Source organism: Gossypium arboreum, chromosome 13 (assembly GCF_025698485.1).
Source record: "Gossypium arboreum isolate Shixiya-1 chromosome 13, ASM2569848v2, whole genome shotgun sequence".
Classification (NCBI taxonomy): domain Eukaryota; kingdom Viridiplantae; phylum Streptophyta; class Magnoliopsida; order Malvales; family Malvaceae; genus Gossypium; species Gossypium arboreum.
Window position 1 is genome coordinate 6,387,417 of NC_069082.1, and position 7,418 is coordinate 6,394,834.

A 7,418-nucleotide genomic window follows, 5' to 3' on the forward strand; every position below is an offset into this window, starting at 1 on the left:
CTGCATTCAAGGCCCTGTAATCGACACAAAAGCGCCATGTGCCGTCTTTCTTTTTGATAATGAGCACTGGAGAGGAAAATGGACTGGTGCTCTTGCGAATCAGATTATTGTCTAACATTTGTTGAACCTGGCGTTCCACTTCTGCCTTTTGAAAATAAGGATACCGATAAGGCCGAACGTTGACTGGTGTACTCATGAGCTACAGATGTATAGCATGGTCAGTGTCGCGCGGGGGTGGGAGTCCCTGCGGAGGCACAAACATAGTTGCAAACTCAGTCAGTAAGTCTTGCATCTCAGCAGAATCAAGTACCAGTGCTTCCACTGGTGGTGCTTCTAAATGTAAGCAGTAACAAGCGGCCAAGGCATTACTTGCGAACATTCGACGGAAGGACTGAAAGTGAACTTCGGAAGGAGCGAGACCCGATTCTCCTTGCCAATGATGATCCGTAGTTCCCAATCGAAACTGAAATTGAAGTTTCGCAAAATCCATTGTTACAGGCCCGAGAGTGGCCATCCATGCTACTCCTAAAACCATTTCGGTGCCTTCCAAGGGAAGCACATAAAAATCAGTTACCAGCTGTATTCCTTGTACTGTTAATTGAAGGTCACAGACGCATCCTTCATTCTTCAATTTGTCCTCGTTACCCACTAACACTCGAAAATTAGGTGCAGATGTTATGGGTAATCCTTAATATTTGGCTACTCGGGATTGAACAAAATTGTGGGTACTACCACCATCAATCAAGATTCACACTTCCTTCCCCTGAATTTCGCCGGTAACTCGAAGCGTATTGGGGGTGAAGTACCCAGCAAAGGTATTAAAAGAAACCAAAGACTGTTCTCCCACCACTTCATCAGAACCGTCAGTTTTATTTGGAACCATTGTCGAGATTTGGGATTCTTCTTCAGCTTCATCGTCGAGAAGAAAGAGTTGTGGATCTTTACACTTGTGGCCAGGAACAAATTTTGCGTCACAATAGTAGCAGAGTCCTTTTTCACGGCATGCATGAGCCTCAGCTGTTGAGATACGATGAGGTTGTAAAGCAGGAGGAGAGTGAGAATGGGATTCTAAAGGGGGTGGTATGCCTGGTTGTGTACGTGGCCCAAATGTATTAGCAGTAGGAGATGGTAATAGTGGAGGTAACTTGGGTCCAAAAAAATGGCCCACCGATTTTTTTGCTTCACCGAGACGGGCCTCATGAAATCGTGCTAGGGACAAAATCTCATTCATGGAAGTTGAGCGGTGATGCAACACCTTATTTTTTATATCAGGGCATAATCTAGAGACAAAGCACTGAGTGAGAAATTCATCGGACAGATTGGATGTTCGTAGGGCCAAGTCCTCGAAACGGGTTTGATAGTCTTCCACCGTTGTGGTTTGAACCAATTTTGATATTTGTCCTTCAGGTGATTCCAGTTTTAGCACCGCGAAACGCCGTCTGATAGCTCTAACCAAGTGATTCCAGCCGGCTAACTGTCATTGGCGTTGTATCTAACGAAACCATTTTTTTGCAATTCCTTCCATTTAAAAGGAAGCCATAGTGACTCGATGATGGTCTTCGGTTCCATAAAATTGAAAGAAATCATTTGCAGATGGCAGCCATTCTTCTGGGTCATTCCCGTTAAATACTGGTAACTCAACTTGCACCGGTCTCGGGGAAAATGAAAAAATATCATCAGAATCGTAGCGTACCTTTGCCTTTCCTCGAGTGATCACACTATCGGTCGTGAGTTTGCCGCCGGTAGATGTCGTTGCTGAAATACCCAACTGGTGTGAAATAGCTTGTAATTGACGTATCATTTCTTGGAGAGTGGATTGAGTGTTGGTATTCCACTGTTCTTGGTTCGAAACATGGGCTTGGAACGAGGTGAGGATTTGGTCATGGCGGCCAGTTGTATCCTGAAATGATTTGATGGCTTCTGTGTTATTTACCATATTGGTAAGATCAATGAAAGCACCAAATGTTATGGATGCAGGTAGAGAAAATAAAATAGAAATAGAGAAAAGATAGTAGATTGAGAATTGAAAAATTTCCAAGGATTTTTTATGGATTTTCCTTTACAGACTAGTCTTATTTATATGCTAAGTCTATTAGAAACGGAAAAAATCTGTTAAGGACTTAGGTGCCTTCCTTTCTCTCATGCTCCTGCGTAATTCATGGGTGGTCTGGTTAACCGTTCTTGGGTTGTTACTCCCCTCTCCAGGTGTATCATCAACATCCCTTGCCACTGCCTCAGTCCCTTCTGTAACAGCACACCTCCTCTATAGTAGAAACTTCTTGGTGATTAATCACTACAATTGTATAAATTGAGCTTCTTTTGGATCTTTATCTCTTGGTGGTTAAACTTTCATTAAAAAACTAGCTCAAATATGATTGTTATCCTCAAAATGTATCGAGAGAGGGGTGAATTGATGTTTAAAAAAATAAAGAAAATGAAGCTAAAAAAATATGTACAATGATTTCAAAGTAGTTTGGCCTCAATTGCCTACCTCTACTAATTTAACTTTTCTCAATTAAGGATTTTATCTGATTCACTAACTGGTACATTTCAAGGAGAAAGTATAACATTTACAATATTATCTTTTATAAGGTAAGATAGTGTTGGATCGCCAGTACGCCCCGTGGCACAGCAGAAAAATTATTCCAGCGATCATCAATCATGGATGCATGTACGAGGAACGAATTGGATTGAAAAAATGGTCAAAAATATACCTTTCGAAACTTAAAAGTGACAAATAATGTTGTTGATAGGATCCCTTTCGAAGATGTCGATTCCAAGCCACAACAATAATGTCTCGGCCTCTACGTAATCCACCTAGTCAAAAAACGAACAACAACACTCTTTTGAACTTTTCAGAGAGTATTTTTTAAAAACGGTTGCTAGACCTTTTTTTTTTGATAACCCTAATATACATTAAGGGATTATATTCCTTTTATTTTCTTTGATATCACATATCAAGAAAAAAAAAAGATTATTCCCTTACTATGAGAGAAACAAATGGAAAGTCAGAAAAAGAAATTATATTCTTTACTAAAGAATATCAATTTCTATGTGTTTTATATTTTGACCGTAATTAATTATTATAACTGTTTATATTAATAATTCGGTAAACTATATAAAATTGATATTTTGTATGAATCAAATTCATATATTAATTTTATTTATGTTCTCTATTTATGTACAACAAGTTTGTATATATAATGTGTTCAATATTTAACTATCAAATTAAATTAATTCAATAATTAATTTAATTCACGTGATAGCTAAGTACAATACAAAACGTATTTAGCGCTTCAATTATAGGGTGTGAATCTATAGGCTCTTATAACGTTAGTAGTAATATTAGAACGATTCTAATATTACAAGCAATGAGTAACATCTAGCAACGCATCACTGCTAACCAAGTTACAAGAAGTCGTGATTCGACATAACCTTTTTGTGATAATTTTTCATGTATTATATCATTTTATCCTTAATATTTAGATTAGACACAAGTCATGGAATTGTTACAATTTTATAGTCCAGTCTCATATTTCTTGATATTTTGAGTAGACTAAAAAAAATGTGATATCTCATATCAACTTATTCGATTATGGCCATGCATTTCTAGTCTTACTCTGTCAAGAGGCCTAAGATATTGCTCTCATTATGTAGAGGAAAAAATCCTATCTTGATCAATCATATCCCACTACATAGATTGTGGCATACCCATCATCAATCTTTATAGTATAACTTGTTTTGGTAGACGTTTGACTGTGTCAAAATATATGACTTATGATGTTGGGACAATCATAATCTCAAGTCAGAGGATCATATACATAGTTATCACTATGAGTAATATTGTGAGTATTACATAATAATTTAAGAAACATAATCATAGCGTCAGTCCAGTATGTTGTTCTCTACCACATACTCATGTATTGATTTTAACTGTAACACCCCAAACCTGGCCTAGACGTTATGGCTGAATCTGGCGATGTTACATGGTAGTGTTTTTCGAAAAAGTGACTTGTTGTCAAAAACCTTTTTTCTATTTAACCTCTTTACAATAGTTTAAGTTAATTCTAGGACGTGTCATTCATTCTCGAAATATAATTCATTATCATAAAGTTATACTCTTTCAAAACATTATTAATTTTTAAAACGTCATTTATTGCGGAAGCTTTTTAAAACAGTTGCGTATTTGAGTGAATTTTGTTAAAACGTTTGATTCTTTTGAAAACTCGATTATCCCTACTCCTAGCAGTTATAAATCAAGCAATAAAAATCCCAAATTAAAAATTTAAATCTAAAAAAAGGCCATTATTACAATAAAATACCCCAAGTAAAACTTTACGAAAAAATCTAATTAAGTATTAAATAGTAAAAAGGGTCGTGTGGCCACCGCTGAGTCCTCCGCCACTCCGATCCGCCTAAGTCTGGGGATTACCTGTACAGATAAAACAGAAGGGGTGAGTTTACGTAAACTCAGTGTGTAATCCCTATGTAAACAAACAAATAGCATACATATAATCACAGTTTGGGCCTAAGCCCTTTTTCGGTAACAGTATCAGTCCAATTTGGGCCTTAGCCCATCTCAGTACAGCAACAGTAACAGATATGTAGTCACAAAAATCCTACCCAACCAGCCTCTACACTTCATCTCCGTCCAACCCTACATTCCATGTGGGGATATAATCAACCCACCCATCCCTACACTCTAAGTAGTACCGAATACAGCACTAGACAGTAGTTTGCAGTTGAGCTGCTAGTAAATTAGGCTCGAAGCCTCTTAGTGCACTTCCTCCGAACATCATAAACCCCCAACGCAATGCAATACAATATACCAATATGTCATGCCAAATCATAGTATTATATAAATATTTAGTACAGTTTTAACGGCATGCTCAATATACAGTCATACAGATATCTATATCATATATGGATATAATAGTTATTCAGTCAATCAGGGGTCTAAGTACACTTACCGACCCTACAGTAGGTTCACAGTCGTCTCGGGCGACCCGTGCAACCTTAGCATCAAAATAATGAAAATCAGCCCACATACCCATGTTGTCAGCCCGTGTGGTTTGCCTGTGTGGTTCACCCGTATAGGCCTACATACTGTGGCCCATAGGGCCCAATTTGGCCTGGCCCATGCATCGCACACGGCCTGCCTCATAGATCATATGCCCGTGTTCGGTCACACGGCCTCCCACACGAGTTGCCACACGCCCGCATAGTGTCGACAGCCTCACCTTTTGGCTTTTTGCTGATTCTAGTTTTTAGCATTGTGGTTACACACTTAATTTCGTTTTGAAGTTAAACCGCACTCCAAGTACTCCAACCTAGATTCAACCCAAAATATCATTTAGTTAACTACTTACTCGATTTTAATCAGAGCCTAACAAAGTTAAAAATCGATCAACGACCGAACCCCCTTACCGAAAACAACTGAAATCGCTCCCTTAGTTCCTTGAAGACGTATCGACCAACTCTTGGTCTCCATCTAAATGAGAGTCACAAACCATTTTCGTTAAACTTTTAATCAAATTTCACTGTAAACTTCAATTAAATAGTACTTACTGGTCAATCACAACCCTTCATTTAGTATCTTATAAAATGAGACAACAAAACACCTAAATCACTTACCCTACTAACGATAGAGCAGAGTGCAATTCGACAACACAAGAGAGAACGAATCGAAAAGGGGAATCAAAGACTAGCAATATTCGACCAGGAAGAAGAGCAAGATGACGCACGGTCGGCTTGAGGGGAAAAGAAACTAGCGCAAAAAAATTGAGAACAGAAAAGGGAAACCAAATTCTGAAAAAAGAACGGCAGCAACTGGGGATTTTTCGGCTAACACAAAAAGGAGAAAGAAAAGAAGGAGAGTAAAAAATTGGCAAAACACAAAAAGAAAAAAGGAAGAAAACCCTTCAGTCAACAATTCTATTCTGGCCGATATTCCTCAAGATAATGCCCATATCCCCTAAAACACTCCGCTCAATCCACAATCCACAAAACCTCTCCTCAAAATCCTCACTACTCACCCACCACAATCTCCTCAACAACTGAAATCACCCTCATTAGCCTTCTAAAAATCGGCCACAACAACCCCGCACTCCTTAAATACTCAGAATTTTGGTCAAACTACAATACTCACACGACAGTAATAGCAAAAATAAATCCCCTTGATCACGCAGAGATTTAAACTTCAGACCTCCACTGATGTGATCCGGCCCGGGTGGTTGAGTAGAATTCACTTGATTGCCCGATTGTCGACGAGAGAGTCGTTTGTGCCTCGTATTCAAGAAATGAAAGTGAATGGGTAAGTTGGGATAAGCGGAAGGTTTCAAAGAAGGGTAAGATTAGTAATAGGTTCGGCTATGGGTAGCAAAGATGTTGTCGGATAGTTGGCTCGGTTTGGTGATAACAATAAAAAAAATTCAAAGAATAGGGATGGAAAACGAGCTTAACGTCACGAATGATTCAACACTGGATAGTGTCACCCCAATTCCTATATTGTTAAGGTGAAAAGGATGAATAGATGGATAGGTGAACGTCATACCAAGATTGGTGATAAGTTCAAACAAGGACGATTGATGCCACTAGCACAAGCTAGATAAGTCTTTCGAAACTTGTACAAGATATGAGAGAAAGCAACCTCACAAGAACAATGTTCATTAAACAAATTGGCAAAAGTCCTTTTACAATAAAATGAACAAACTATTTATAGACTATCATGTAGTACCTGAATGGACAAACTAGCTAGCTTAAAGACTAATCAAATTCAGTCATGAACAAACTAGAATGTTCTAGAATGAAAACATTAATTAACTAGTCTTGATTCGGCTGATGGGAATGTGTTTGGACAGCTTCATGTATGAGCTTTAATCACTTGAATGAATGTGAACCTTTGGAAGCTCAATGAGTGTCTAGGTTCGGCCATGGGGTGCATGAAGCTTTCAAGAAGTGTCTCTTGGCCGAATAGGTGATTAAAAACTCCAAGGGTCCTCCCACATGCATTCGGCTGTACATGGAACTTGGAAGGAAGCTTAAACCTAGCCGTATATGAACTTGCATTAATTATCCTCCATTCATGCATGTGTACCGTACAAAGGGGATGTATTCTTCAATATCCATTGCATGTAATTAATCTTCCATGTACATAAATGTAAGGCCTCCAAACATTGAACCGAACCATGCATGAATCTTCCCGTTCAATGAACATTCCCGTACATGCACCTTGCCATTAATGAACCTTCACATTCGGCTGAACCTACATGATTAAATAACATATTTAAATAAAAGACAACTATTCATATAATCATAATTAAAAATATTAACTAGACAACTTAATGACACTAACTAAATTCAGACATATTAATTATAAGTCAACTAGCATATTTAATTCGGCTAGCTCAAATAATTCA